At 44.3% G+C, this 16,234-nt stretch overlaps 1 protein-coding gene across 1 annotated transcript in view; it reads right to left on the reverse strand.

Annotated features, from left to right (window-relative positions):
- Positions 1 to 16,234, reverse strand: part of scarf2 (scavenger receptor class F, member 2) — a 73,269-nt gene that overhangs the window by 36,124 nt on the left and 20,911 nt on the right. The gene's annotated exons all lie outside the window — the stretch shown is intronic.

Here is a 16,234-nt window from a genome sequence, read left to right on the forward strand (position 1 = left end):
GAGCCAGTCTATTCCTTACAAAATGAGACTGAGTTTAAATCATCAAAATATGTTAAAATTTGGTTCAATGTAATTTGTAAATTAAACAATGTTGCCACTGTTCTCTCCCTGTGACCATAATCCAATGGTCATTCACACTGCGGCATGTTATAATATCAGATTACAGGGTTATTTACAGCAAAGGAAGAACTCCAGTCCTGAGGAACAACTTTGTGCTTTCAGATTCTGTCAGACAGACAAAAAGTTTGCATCTTGGAATACTGCAGGCCTATCAGGCTCAAGTATTAGTTCCCAAATCTTAGATCGAGAATTGAGATTGTGTCTAACTTGCATCATCAGGTGGTTTATACTGGACAAATCTCACATCTAAGGAAATCTCTCCTACCACCCCGCAAAGAAAGCTAATGAGTCACCGGACATTGTACAGCTGAACAGCGAGGATAACTCTCAAGCAGTTCTTAGAACATAAGCACTAGGAGCAGGAGTAGGCAATTCAGCCCCTCAAGTCTACTGTCACTTGGTAGCATCATGGCTGAACTCATCTCAGCCTCAGCTCGACTTTCCTACCCAATCCCCATAACTCTTTAACCCTTCAACTCCAATGTAGTTAAATCCTCCCTCCTGTAAGGAGACTAAAAACGTGTTCTCATAGCATTTATTTACTGACCATAAGCACCACAACTTGGAATGAAATATTGCTTCAAACCTTCTGACTATAGTATGGATATCCTCATAACCTATTTTATCAATTGCTTTCTGTACCAAATTTGCATGCAGCTAAAAAGTTCCTGTACGAAGATCATCAAGCAATTCCAGGTCACTTACAACATGGGCTAGATGTAGAACAGCGAGGATAACTCTCAAATAGTTCTTAGAATGTAAGAACTAGGAGCCGGAGTAGGCAATTCAGCCCCACAAGTCTACTCTGTCACTTGATAGCACCACGGCTGATCCCATCTCAGCCTCAGCTCCACTTTCCTACCCCTCCCCATAACCCTTCAGCGCATTACTCATTAAACATCAGTCAATCTCCTCCTCACATTTATTCTGTATGCCAGCATCCACCACATTCTGGGATAATGAATTCTACAGATTCACTAGCCTTTGAGAGAAGTAGTTGCTCCTCATCTCTGTTTTAAATCTGCCACCCTGCGCATTAAACTATCACCTCTCACTCTACATTGCTCACAAGGGAAAACGTCCGCTCTAATGTCAATGTCGTCAATGTCCCTTTAACAAGTTATATATCTTAAACAGATTGCCTCTCATTCTTCTAGACTGTAGCAAAACAAACTCGCTACCACAGCCACATTTGCTTCCTCAGTGCCTGCCTCCGTAACCAACTCATCCCACACGGACTCCGGACCACCTTTAAACCAGCAGAGTTTGGACCCAAACAGGACAAACAGTACAGACTACAGATTCAAAAACACCAGCAACAGTTCTCCTTCAAGATCCTCCGCTCCACGCTTGCAGTCAGCCCTGCCTCAGCTGAGGGCCACACTCTCTCAGAATTGCAAAGGACCCACTCTGTACTACATCCTCAGGAGAATCCATACTCTCAACAAACAGTATTTCAATTCCATCTCAAACATCAAAAACTGTAACTACAACAAACTTTTATCCACCATCTCCATAACCAGCGCTCCTCAAACACTCCAGAAGATTTCCCTGGCCTCGGAACCTATTCCGCCATTAGCCATGCGGCTGATGCAGCAGCCACCCCCACGCTAATTGATGATGTCACTTCCGCCCCCATCATGGCCACTCCCAAAACCACTTCCACCCCTCACAATTCCTCATGCATCACACGTGACATCACATCCGCCCCTCACATCATCGCTGATGCCACATGCTCAGTGACTTCCGCCACCCCTACTGCCGTATCTGCCACTACTTCTGCCCCCACTAGTGCCACTCGCCTGCATTCTGCTGACATGCCCCTCACAGACCCCACTGTCACTATCCCCACCCCCCAGAACCCCGAGGGGAACACTACCCCTGCTCATGACTCCACCCCCATTCCCCCCACCATCACACCCACTCCAGTTACAGGTTCCGCCCCCACTCCCAGCTCTACACCCACACCAGATCCCAGCCCCCAGCCCTGTCGAGTTTTCACCATCCCCGCAGACCTCGCTGAGGACGAACGATCAGTCCTCAGCAAAGGACTCACCTTCATCCCCCTCCGTCCACGCATCAATGAATCTAATACACGACGTGACGTCGAACAATTCTTCCGTCGCCTCCGCCTCCGAGCTTACTTTCACAATCAGGACTCCCACCCACCTTCCGAGGACCCCTTCGCCCACCTCCAACACACTGCATCCACCTGGACACCCCGCACTGGCCTATTTCCTGCCCTCGACCTCTTCATTTCCAACTGCCGCCGGGACATTAACCACCTCAACCTGTCTACCTCCCTCCCCCACTCCAACCTCTCACCCTCACAACGCACAGCCCTCCAATCCCTCTGCTCCAATCCGAACCTCACCATCAAACCAGCGGATAAAGGGGGCGCAGTGGTAGTCTGGCACACGGACCTCTACACCGCTGAAGCCAAACGTCAACTCGAGGACACCTCTTCCTACTGCCCCCTCGACCATGACCCCACCCCCCATTACCAAACCACCATCTCCCAGAACCTCATCACCTCAGGACATCTCCCACCCACAGCTTCCAACCTCATAGTCCGTGACCCAGCACTGCGCGATTCTACATCCTTCCCAAGATCCACAAGCCTGACCACCCTGGCCGACCCATTGTCTCAGCATGCTCCTGCCCCATTGAACTCATCTCTACCTACCTCGACACTGTCCTATCCCCCCTAGTCCAGGAACTCCCCACATACGTTCGAGACACCACCCACGCCCTCCACTTCCTCCAAGACTTCCGTTTCCCCGGCCCCCAACGCCTCATCTTCACCATGGGATATCCAATCCCTCTACACCTCCATCCGCCATGACCAGGGCCTCCAAGCCCTCCGTTTTCTCCTCTCCAGACGTCCCCAACAGTACCCTTCCACCGACACTCTCATTCGTTTGGCCGAACTGGTCCTCACCCTTAACAATTTCTCCTTTGAATCCTCCCACTTCCTCCAGACCAAAGGGGTAGCCATCTGGCACACGTATGGGCCCCAGCTATGCCTGTCTCTTTGTTGGCTACATAGACTACTCTTCCGTAATTACACCAGCACCACTCCCCACCTCTTTCTCCACTACATTGATGAGTGCATTGGCGCCACCTCGTGCTCCCGTGAGGAGGTTGAGCAATTCATCAACTTCACCAACACATTCCACCCTGACCTTAAATTTACCTGGACCATCTCTGACACCTCCCTCCCCTTCTTGGACCTCTCCATCTCCATTAATGATGACCGCCTTGACACTGACATTTTTTACAAACCCACCGACTCCCACAGCTATCTGGATTACACCTCTTCCCACCCTACCTCTTGCAAAAATGCCATCCCGTATTCCCAATTCCTCTGCCTCCGCCAGATCTGCTCCCAGGAGGACCAGTTCCACCACAGAACACACCAGATGGCCTCCTTCTTTAGAGACCGCAATTTCCCTTCCCACGTGGTTAAAGATGCCCTCCAATGCATCTCGTCTACATCCCGTACCTCCGCCCTCAGACCCCACCCCTCCAACCATAACAAGGACAGAACGCCCCTGGTGCTCACCTTCCACCCTACCAACCTTCGCATAAACCAAATCATCCGCCGACATTTCCGCCACCTCCAAACAGACCCCACCACCAGGGATATATTTCCCTCCCCACCCCTTTCTGCCTTCCGCAAAGACCGTTTCCTCCGTGACTACCTGGTCAGGTCCACGCCCCCCCTACAACCCACCCTCCCATCCTGGCACTTTCCTCTGCCACCGCAGGAACTGTAAAACCTGCGCCCACACCTCATCCCTCACCTCTATCCAAGGCCCTAAAGGAGCCTTCCACATCCATCAAAGTTTTACTTGCACATCCACTAATATCATTTATTGTATCCGTTGCTCCCGATGCGGTCTCCTCTACTTTGGGGAGACTGGGCGCCTCCGAGCAGAGCGCTTTAGGGAACATCTTCGGGACACCCGCACCAATCAACCACACCGCCCCATAGCCCAACATTTCAACTCCCCCTCCCACTCTGCCGAGGACATGGAGGTCCTGGGCTTCCTTCACCGCTGCTCCCTCACCACCAGACGCCTAGAGGAAGAACGCCTCATCTTCCGCCTCGGAACACTTCAACCCCAAGACATCAATGTGGACTTCAACAGTTTCCTCATTTCCCCTTCCCCCACCTCACCCTAGTTCTAAACTTCCAGCTTAGCACTGTCCTCATGACTTGTCCGGACTTGTCCTACCTGCCGATCTCCTTTTCCACCTATCCACTCCACCCTCTCCTCCCTGACCTTTCACCTTCATCCCCTCCCCCACCCACCCATTGTACTCTATGCTACTTTTTCCCCACCCTCACCCTCCCCTAGCTTATCTCTCCACGCTCCAGGTTCACTGTCTTTATTCCTGATGAAGGGCTTTTGCCCGAAACGTCGATTTCGAAGCTGCCTGAACTGCTGTGCTCTTCCAGCACCACTAATCCAGAATCTGGTTTCCAGCATCTGCAGTCATTGTTTCTACCTAGCAAATAAAGGCCAAACCTGTTCAAACGATCCTCATAAAACAAGTATTTCATTTCTGGAATTAATCTTGTGAACCTTCTCTGAACTGTCTCCAACGTAGTTAAATCCTACCTCCTGTAAGGGGATTAAAACTGTTCTCATAATATTTATTTACTGACCATAAGCACTACAACTTGGAATAAAAATATTTCTTAAAACCTTCTGACCATAGCATGGACATACCTCATAACCTATTAATCAACTGCTTTCTGTACCAAATTTGCATGCAGCTAAAAAGTTCCTGTATGAAGGTCATTAAGCAATTCCAGGTCATTTACAACATGGGCTGGACATAGAGTAAAGCTCTTTCTCCATGACCCCCTCAATATAGAGTTGTGTCACAAGTGGAGAACCATCCCCAGGTGATAGCTCGCGTGTCAGGTATAAAACAGGTTTAATAGGGAATCAGGCTGCCTCTACACTGTGAAATAAAACACTCTCCTATAAGGTACAGGCAAAGTTATATTTAGGATTATATTATGCCCATATTGGATCACTGTATTTTTAGATAAAACATAAAGCTATGTACGGCAAAATCTTATCAAACTTGAAGGAAGATGGGCGATAGTGAGGTGAGCGACAGAATCAGATGTTGTTGAGTTCCAACTTGTGGATGTTTTTGGTTAATCTGTTCTGAAAAATATTCATAGAATTCCTACAGTGTGAGAACAGGCCATTTGATCCAACAAGTTCACATTGACCCTCCTAAGAGTAAACCACCCAGACCCATTCCCCTAACTATTACTCCACATTTCCCCTGTCTAATGCACCTAACCTACACAACCTTGAACACTATGGGCAATTTAGCTTGGCCAATTCACCTAACCTGCATATCTTTGGATTGTGGGAGGAAACCGAAGCACCCGGAAGAAACCCACACAGTCACAGGGAGAATGTGCAAACTCCACACAGACAGTCGCCCAAGGAATCGAACCCAGGTTCCTGGAACTATGAGGCAGCAGTGCTAACCACTGAGCCACTGTGCAGCCCAAATATTATGACAAAAATCTGGAGCAGGTTGGGGATTATAACCCATACCTCCTAGCCCAGAGTTAGAGACACAACCACTGCATCAGAAGAGCCCCAATCAAATCCTCTACGCTTTTCTCAAGTGAGATTCTTACTCGCAGCAATGAGTTCCCAATTGATGGCCATTATTACTTGTTAAACACATGGTTTACAGCCCAATTTACCACAGCTGGCAATCTCATCAACTGACCATACAAACTAACTATCACAAAAACTTGACTTGGAAATCAGAGTAGGTACTTGGTGAGTTCCACTCACTGCTTCCTGCAACCAATCCTCATGTTGGACACTGGGCAGCATTACCTTTGGAGTTCTGGTCACCCTGCTATAGGAAGGATATTATTAAATTGGAGATGGTTCAGAAAAGATTGACAAGGATATTGCTGGAACTGGAGGATTTCAGTTTTCAGGAGAGCCTGGATAGGCTGGGACATTTTTCACTAGACAGTAGGAGGTTAAGAGGTAACCTTATAGGGATTTATAAAATAATGAGGGGCATAGATAAAGTGAATAGCAAAGGTCTGTTCCTTCAGGTAGGGGTGTTCAAAAACTAGAGGGCATATTTAAAAAGGACCTGAGGGGCACTTTTTCACAGAGGGGGTGATTCATATGTGGAATGAACTACCCAGAGGAAATGGTCGATGCTGGTACAGTTACAACACTTAAAAGACATTTGGATAGGTCCATGAATAAGAAAGGTTTGGGGGGATATGGGCCAAATACAGGCAAATGGGATGGGTTTGGGAAATTTGGTGGCATGGATGAGTTGGACTGAGGGGTCTGTTTCCATGCTGTATGACTCTCTCTCAGGCATGGTCCATGGGTAGCCTTATGCATGAACATTGGCCATCAACATGATCTGGCCTCTGTGAAACTTCATGGAACATTCTTGATTCAATTAAAGATTGCTTCTGCACTTCTATGCCACACCACGTGCACTGACAACTACTATTGTAATGATGCTTCAACAACGCTGAGTCCTCAGGGACACATACCCACCTCATGGACTGTGCCAGGCTGCATCTCCACGCAGTTCACTCGCTGTCATAGGACTCACTTATTCTTGTGTCCACCAGGTAGCTCATTGCCTTGCAATGCCTTTTCACACATTTGTCCCTCTGCCAGAGATACCAGGCTCATATTATTACTGACTTGTCATATGACATGATGCTGACATAAAACCAGGAAGCATGTTTGTCAGCAAGCCTCAGTCCAAGAAGCCAGTCAAGGGAGATGGCCTTTGCTCACAGATTCCCAGTACAAGTAGTCAAAGGCAGCCTTGGATACCAGTCCAGGCCTTGCTCAAACTCAGGGTCCTCTGCCAATAATGTGTGTGGAGCTGAATGACAGGCAGATCCTTCCTAACCCATCTTAACTCTTTCTGCCCTATTGTGAACTGTTCTTCTACAGGAATGAGGGAGAGGTGGGTACTACAGAAGATGGAAATGGATGGCACAGCTATTAGTGTTGGTGAACAGGGGAGAAGTTTCCTGAGTGAGTGTGTAGCTGGCACAGAGAGTGTACAGAATGTGACACAGGTTGAGCTGGGTAGGGGCAGGTGGGTGAGAAGTTATAGAAAACAGTGAGAGTGGTAGGGCATGAGCTTTGGTGGCAGTTAGGTACAGTAGCAGAGATTGAGTAACTGAGTTATCAGAGAGAAGATGGTGGTACTTACACTGGCAGGGTGGTGGCGAGGGATATTAGCCATCTTCCTACAGTCCTGGGCTTTCTTCCATTCTCGAGCATGCTGTCTCAACCTTGAACCAGGTGGACAAGGCCTGGTGTCAAGGCTTCCTCTGCTGGTCACGAGGCTACCGGAACTGTTGCCTTTGCACAACTCCATTCAACCGGGCTCCAAGACTCTGCCCTCAATGCTCGAAGCGGTTTGCCCCCTGTCTGTATATCTGGGCAAATTTGAGGAACAATGCAGGGTAGCTCTGGTTGGACAGTTCTTATCCAGGTTCAGAATGGCCCTTTTAAATATGGCACCCGCACCAGGGATACCGGTCAATTCTGGAGTGTCCAGTGTGTAGTGAGTAACTCCATGCATGGTGCATGTAAGATGGTTTGGAAATGGACGTGGTACTCACTATAAAGTCTGAAATACTAATTAATTCCGCAAGTTTGGTAAAATATGGCAAGAAAACTTGCCTGGCCTGATTCCACGTATCACTCAACCAAACTCTACACATATCACATTTAGCCAGAAAACTGTAACATAGAGTCAAAACAGAGCTCCGCCTATTCTATACGACAATGAACTATTGCAGATACTCTACATTTTCTATGTAATTGTTAATCTCTTCAATCCAGACCTGGCCTAGTCCAGCACCACACAAATATTCATACCAAATCAGTTTTGTCCACTAAAAGCAAGGGTTTGATCTCCTTCATAATTTTTTTAAGAAATGATCAGGTTGTCAGCTTTCCCTATGTATATGTGTTATCTGAAAATATTAATTTGGGATATCACGGACTGGAGATATATCAATACCTTGGAATTTTTGGAAAGAACACTTTGCAAAGCAAAAGACATGAGCTGCAAATATAGAGCAATATTGCAATTGTAAGGAACATGTTGCTTGGATGGAAAACCAAGGCTACAATATTTTCAGAGAGGTCAAATGATGCAGTTTGAGGTGGAAATAAAATGACATTGGTTTTGAACACTGAGTCAGAGGGATGATTTGCCTGGAGCAACAACCTTTGTCCTCATTCTGACTTTTCTCTGAAGCTCCGTTAACAAAATTTATGATTGGAAATCCAACTGGAAGGTCTCTTCACTGCAAATTGAGGGTTCCTAAGGGAGAATTCAAAACGTATGCTACTATCTCCAGAAAAGTGACTTGAGCCAGCTAAGACTAATCCACAAAAACACACCAATGGCAAAAGCTAATGTGTAAAAGGACTCCAGCTACAGACCAACATTTGGAACAAACTATGAATAATATTTTTTTAAAATCTGAACTTAATTGTTTTTTTGGCCAGGGTGCTTTTTTAAGATAAATCTCCGCAGTTTCTTATATTTTTTCCCATACTTAGAGGTTGTATATGTGTCAGTTTGTTAAAAAGGATACTTGTACAAATTTGTATAGTTGAAACCCTTCTTTAATGATCTTTATGCCTTTGGACTATTTGGTATTATTTTTTAATAAACTAGCACTTTGTTTATTTCTAATAGACCCTTTTTAAAACTTAGCTATATTCAGTCTGATTTATATAAAACTGTCAATGTCTCCCTTTTTAAATTGGTGGAGTGGGACAAGAAAAATAATCAGTTTACCTCCCCTAATGCAATCATAACACCCATCAAAGCCAAATCCAAAGCAGGGACCATAAATCATTCCTAAACATATTTCTATTTTGATTAGCTTTACTGAAGGACTAAGTTCATAGCGTGAGATGTGACAAAGGAGGTAATAAGACTACACAGATTAGGGAATAGAGATACAGTGACATCAAGTCAAGATTTCAAAGCTTATAGTTCATAGGATACAGGAAGGGCTGAGGGTGATAAGGAGATCTTCAAGGTTGAAATCTTGGAAAAGAATTAAATACAGCAAAAGACTGTGAAAAGTATCCTGATTCAACTGATTAGAGACTCAGGAAAAAGAGGAAACCAGCTATACTTATGGAATAGACTTTATTTAAACAACATTTATGTTGGATTTCTTGGCAATAGGGTCAATGCTAAATTGATGTCACATCTATATTCTCTATCACAGAGTTAAAGATGATTATCCATTCAGTGAGCGAGAACCCAACCACGTAATTTTCTGGAGTTGGGAGCATTGGGAACAATAAAAGACACAGATACACTTTTGCAGAAATTTAGCATCAATTGCTTTCTCCTTTCCCTCAATATAAACTGTCACACTCTGCAGCAGTTTTCCAAAACTAGAATTGCACTGGAACCTACTACTACTTGGAATTAATAGCAAAGCAAATTCAATAGGACAGAGAACAAGTGCAGTAATACACTGAAATGAAAGACCAATACCATAAATACTTCAAACAATCAATACTCCGACAATTCTATTGTTCCTGTTTTCAGGTGCATCCTTTGTGGAGAGAAGGACACTTAAATGAAGCAGCTGATCAGAGAGAGAGCTCACAGGGGTTTCAATGACATGCTGGAGGCTTGTGTACAAAAGATGTAGATGGGGAGAGAAGCAATGTTTCTGTCAGATCTGGTAGCCCTCAAGGCAAACACTCAGAATCGCGGAAGCTTTATGCTATGTAAGGACGCCAATGAGCTGATCATGTACACTAGCTCTTCAAACAAGCTTCATTAGTGAGAGCCAATTTCTTGCATTTTTTCCCATTCCCTTGCACATTACTTTTACACAAATAGTATCCCTAAATGACTCAATTGAATCTGCCTCCATCACATTTCCAGGCCCGACATTCCATACACAAAACTACACGCTGTGTAAAAAAGATTTTTTTTCCTCAAATCGTCCTTGCTTATCTTTCAAATCACTTTAAATTTGTATTCTCTCATACATGCTCCTGTTAGAGGTGGGAACAGTTTCTCTCTACCTATTCTAACTAGCCTATGGTTTTGAAAACCTTTATCCGATCTCCTTTTATCTTTCTTTTCTCCGAGAGTACAGTCCCAACGTCTTCAATCTATCTTCATAATTGAAGTTTCTCAACTCCAGAACCAATTATGTAAATTGCTTCTGCCCTCTAATGCATTTGTATCCTACCTATGATGTGGCACCCAGAAACATACACAGTACTCCAGGTGAAGTTGAAAAGTGTCTGATACCAGTTCAACATCACCTCATTGCTTTTGTATTCTATGCCTCAAAACAACTAAGACACTTTCCCTAGGACTACATGGAGGTGGCCAGGGAAATTAATTCATGCATTCCTTTCCATAAGAAAATCAATGGGCTCCCATAAATGGCATTTTCATTGGTATCTCCTGCTTACTGTCCTATCAGCTTTTCAAACCACTCAATACAATTTTTCAGAGTGTGTAGGTGACTTATTTAAATGCACAGTGTTTTTAAATATTTTTACATGGTCATGTAGCTTACAGGGAACATTGAGTCCACTTCACCCCTACACACACGCACCAGCCTTAAGCCAATTTCATATGGCTTCCATCTATCTGCAGTTAACCAGCATAAGAGCATTTATCACCCAGATGTTTTGCAACTCATTCATTAATATCTTTCCATCTCTTTTGCAGAACAAAATGGCCCATAACAGGATGGAACAGAGCAGAACCGGAGAGAAGCCAGACAAATCTGCTTCATCTAAACTCCATGGACAAGGTTCTGAGGATCATGAAAAGGGCTATGACAGAGCCCCTTGCACCCAGTGTCACTTGCAATGGCCAGGGTAATATATACTGTACTGCAAATGGACTGTACTGTAAATGGACTATACCGTAAACAGAAGAGCCTTGAGAAAAGTTGATGAGCAGAGAGATCTGGGAGTTCAGGTCCATTGTACCCTGAAGGTGGCTGCACAGGTGGATAGAGTGATCAAGAAGGCATATAGTATGCTTGCCTTCATCGGACAGGGTATTGAGTATAAGAGTTGGCAGGTCATGTTAAAATTGTACAAGACTTTGGTTCGGCTACATTTAGAATACTGTATACAGTTTTGTTCACCACATCACCAAAAGGATGTGGATGCTTTGGAGAGGGTGCAGAGAAGGTTTACGAGGGTGTTGCCTGGTATGGAAGGTGCTAGCTATGAAGAGAGGTTGAGTAGGTTAGGATTGTTTTCATTAGAAAAAAAGAGTTTGAAGGGGGACCTGATTGAAGTCTACAAAATCATAAAGGGTATAAACAGGGTGGATAGAGATAAGCTTTATCCTAGGGTGAGGGATTCAATAACGAGAGGTCATGCATTCAAGGTGAGAGGAAAAAAGTTTAAGGGGGATACATGCAGAAAGTACTTTACACATAGGGTGGTAGGTGCCTGTAACGCATTGCCAGCAGAGGTAGTAGAGGCAGGCAGGGTAGATTCACTGAAAATGCATCTGGACAGATGCATAAGTAGGTGGGGAGTAGAGGGATACAGATCCTTAGGAATTGGGTGATAGGTTTAGACAGTGAATTTAGATTAGCACAGGCTTGGAAGGCTGAAGGGCCTATTCCTGGACTGTAATTTTTCTTTGTTCTTTGTTCTTTGTAATGGTATTTCCCTACTATATGGCCATTTACAAATCCCACCTCACCGTCATGCTGCTCTCTGGCAAGAACTGATGGTTGTGCAACCACAGATCCCTAGCTTTCCTGCCGACACCTGCTTCTACGAAATCAAGCTTGCCTTCTGTATTTCTGCTTTTAGATATCGAGGAGCTGCCACCTGCATCATCAAGAGTATGAATTATGAGAACTGCTGCAGATCTCTGGGAAAGAAGCACCATGACCTGTGTGACACTTGCAGTCACCATCTCAGACACTGACACTGCAAATGTCTTTGAGGCTAGTGGAGCTGGGATCTGAATGTGGTGAGGTATGATAGACGTGCCCTTGCTTTGCTCTGTGCTCATTGGACCCCTGGCATATTCTAGTCACTTCCTTGATGAATCACAGGTACCTCACACATGAATGTAGAAGTACTGCCTGAAAACCCATCATGTCTTCCCTTGACTACTGTTCTCCTTCAGCCTGTGTGTATAGCTTTCCCTTTCTGCAGCCTGCACACTGTGTCCCTCTCAGGCTTTAATCCCAAGAGCAATTGCATTCATAGCCCACATAACTCTAAGAGGCTTTGTTTTGGTAGGAAACTTCTCTAACCTCACTGCCACAGTGCAATAATGTTGCTTGTAAAGTCCTAAAAATCACTGACTTCCCTCTAAGGGCACAACACTCTCACAAACCTTGAAATGGCAAAAGTTAATCAAAACCAGCTCAACCTGAACTTGGATGCTTAGGTGTTTAATCCATGCTGGTAGGGTAAGGGACTATCTCGGACAAAGCTGTAATGTCCTTGGATTGCTTATCCTGAGAAGCAGACTAATCATCTGGAGACAAGGGTTTAGAAACCACTGTGGCAACTAATGGAACTAGAATTCAGTTAATGAAAAACATAAAACCAAAGGCTAGTCTCATTAATGGTGATCATGAAACTATCAGCCATTGTCGTAAAAGCCATCAGCTTCATCGATGCCATTTAGAGAAAGTCTTCTGCATCCTTATCCAGTCTGGTCCAGAGGTGACTCCTGAATCCAATGTAATGTGCTAGACTCCAAAACAGTTCACTCCACTTAGTACATTTAGGGATAGGCAGCACATACTTATTGCCATGGTGCCAACTTCCCATGAAAGAACACAAAACAGCAGCTAAATGTACATTCAGTCATAAGAAAAAGGGAGAGGGTGTTCTCTGGGGCTTGGGTGCTCCAAGATATGTGTCACATCAGCTGATGAGGTAGGTAGCCCAACTTGACCGCCTGGCATACTTGTCTTGGCACTGAGGCAGTTAAGCTGTGCCATGCAGGCTTCATTAGAGGGACCTGGAAGCATTCTGACCACAATCATCAATTTATGGGGCTGCTGGAGAACCAGCTGCAGCACTGCAAGCACAGCCGGATTTTATAGCTCTGCTGAAGGCAGCCCATACGCACAACATCTTGAATACTCCAGAAACATCCAAAGTGGGACACCTGAAATATGTCACATCTTAGATTTACCAGGGTTCCGATGTCAAATATCCTCAAATTACTGAATGCAAATGAGCAGTATTCTATTGGCTCCCAGGGGGTGGCAGGAACAGATGCTGTGAGGTGGACAGTAAAATAGCAAGGAGCCCGCAGGGATGTCATCAGCCTGCCAGGTCTCTAAAGCAGTTAGTTGAAACTTTATTGCTGGAACAGCACAGCAGGTCAGGCAGCATCCAGGGAACAGGAGATTCGACGTTTCGGGCACAGGCCCTTCTTCAGGCCTGTGCCCGAAACGTCGAATCTCCTGTTCCCTGGATGCTGCCTGACCTGCTGTGCTGTTCCAGCAATAAAGTTTCAACTTTGATCTCCAGCATCTGCAGACCTCACTTTCTCCTCTAAAGCAGTTACACCACCAGGGAACTTTCCCCATGGCAGGCTGCAAAGTACATCAGCTCTCTGTTTCAAGGAAACAAAATCCAATTTGCAGAACTATAGGTTCTACTGGGAGGAATTTAGCCAAAGGCAAGCTAACTCCCTCCTGGCCAGGCAGCACATTGTCATCAAGTTCAGGTTCAGACCAGACATTTCACCCTGATATTAGGAGTCTCAAAGCCCCTGGTAGAATATAGACCAACACATTAACGTAGCGTGTCAGCCATGTCTATTATAGGAAGGATATTATTAAGTTAGGGAGGGATCAGAAAATATTTACCAGGACATTGTCAGGAATGGAGGGTATGAGTTTTAAGGGGAGGCTGGAAGGATTGGGATATTTTCCACTGGAGCATTGGAGTTTGAGAGGTGGCTTTATAGATGGGTATAAGTAAGGTTAATGGCAGGTGTCCTTTCCTTAGGGTGGGGATTTCAAGACTATGAAGCATGTATTTAGGGTGAGTGGAGAGAGATTTAAAAAAGACATGAGGGGCAATTTTTTTTTGGAAAATGGTTTGTACATGGAATGAACTTCCAGAGGAAGTGATGTTTGCAGATACAGTCACAACATTTAAAAGACATTTGGATAAGTACATGAATCAGAAATGTCTGGAAGGATAGGGGCCAAGCGCAGGCAAGTGGGACTAGTTTTGTTTGGGATTATAGTCAGCATGGATTGGTTGGACTGGGTGGACCAAAGGGTCTGTTTCTGTGCTGTATGACTATGACTCAATGACTGGTTGTTAGCACTGACATCTCGAAAGAGCTTGTGGGTTCAATTCCCACTCAGCATGAGTAGCGAGGGAGTGCTGCATTGTTGGAGATATACTTTCAGATGAAATAATAAACTGAGGCCCTAACTGCATTCATAAGTAGTGTAAAAAGATCTCATTGCACAGTCTCAAAGGATAGCAGGAGAATAATCAACAGTGTGCCAGGCAATACATATCCTTCGATCAACATCACATCAACAGATCATCTAATCATCTTCTTATTGCTGATATAGAGGTATATTTTGAGAAAATTGGTTGCTAATTCACTTATAATGCAACAATAATCACAGTTCAAAAAGTACTTCATTGAAAGTAATGTGCCTTGAAACATTTGGTGGGCATGAAAGGTGCTAAAAAAATGCAACTTTTTTTACATCTTTGACATAATTGCAAAGTAAACCTACTAATGTACGTTATGTATCATTAGGCTGGGCAACCAGAGTCCAGAAATAATTCTTATCTTATTCTGCATTCTGTGTGAGTGAACACATCTACAGAAGGTATTGTTACTACATGAGCATTACCTAATAAATGAGTTAGTGAAAATGGAAATGAAACCTCTGAAAATCAAAAAAACAGTTCTTGAAAAACAATCTTAAGGCCTTGAAAAATATTATTTTGATGTGGATCTAAGTTTAAAGAAGTGAAGCCTAAGTTTGCATAATTTGAACAATGAAGCTGTGTGCGATTGTTTGACAAATGATAGTTGTAAAGTATAATTTGCTTTTTACCCCCAGAAGGGTATCTTTACCTGCTGCAGCAATTCTTATGTTATTTCTTACAACACTTTTTTTCACTGGAGTACTGGAGGTTGAGGGGTGATCTTCTCGAGGTTTATAAAATCATGAAGGGCAGACATAAGATGAATAGCAAAGGACTTTTCCCTAGGGCAGGGGAGTCCAAAACTCAAAGGCCCATTTTTAAGGTGAGAGGAGAAAGATTTATAGAGTCATAGAATTGTACAGCATGGAAACAGACCCTTCAGTCCAACTCATCCATGCCGACCAGATATCCTAAATTAATCTAGTCCCATTTGCCAGCACATGGCCCATATCCCTCTAAATCCTTCCTATTCAAGTTCCCATCCAGATGCCTTTTAAATGTTGAAATACCAGCCTCCACCACTTCCTCTGGCAAAAGGGACCTGAGAGGAAATGTTTTTACACAGTGGATGATTCGTATGTGAAATGAACTACCGAGGGAAGTGGTAGATGCAGGTACTGTTACAACATTTAAAAGGTACATGAATAGGAAAAGTTTATATGGGTCAAATCGACTAGTTTGGAAAACTTGGTCAGTATGGGCGAAGGGTCTGTTTCCATGCTGTATGACTTTATGACAATGAACTAGGACATGGGTAATGCATTATCAAAAGACCCAACAGAACTTTAATATAGCTCACTGACATATATGAATATTACATTCACAGGCAATCTGTGGCTTTGTTAACATTATGTTAATCAGTTACAAACAATTGCATAATTGCATCGTGTGGCAAGTTTCAAATGGACCAAGATGGAGGCTGAAACATTCTACCCTCAGGTCTTCTGCTACAATCTGGTGATAATATCTTGAGCATTTTCTTCAAGGTTTGTTGACACTAACTGTGAGATATAACAGCACAAAGTACATCATATCCTAATCTGCAATTTTGATTATCTTTATGGATGGAAGCATAGAGTACAAAAGCA

This window comes from Chiloscyllium plagiosum, unplaced genomic scaffold (genome assembly GCF_037043375.1).
Source record: "Chiloscyllium plagiosum isolate Xiang-an unplaced genomic scaffold, Cpla_swu_hap1 HiC_scaffold_24, whole genome shotgun sequence".
Taxonomy (NCBI): Eukaryota; Metazoa; Chordata; class Chondrichthyes; order Orectolobiformes; family Hemiscylliidae; genus Chiloscyllium; species Chiloscyllium plagiosum.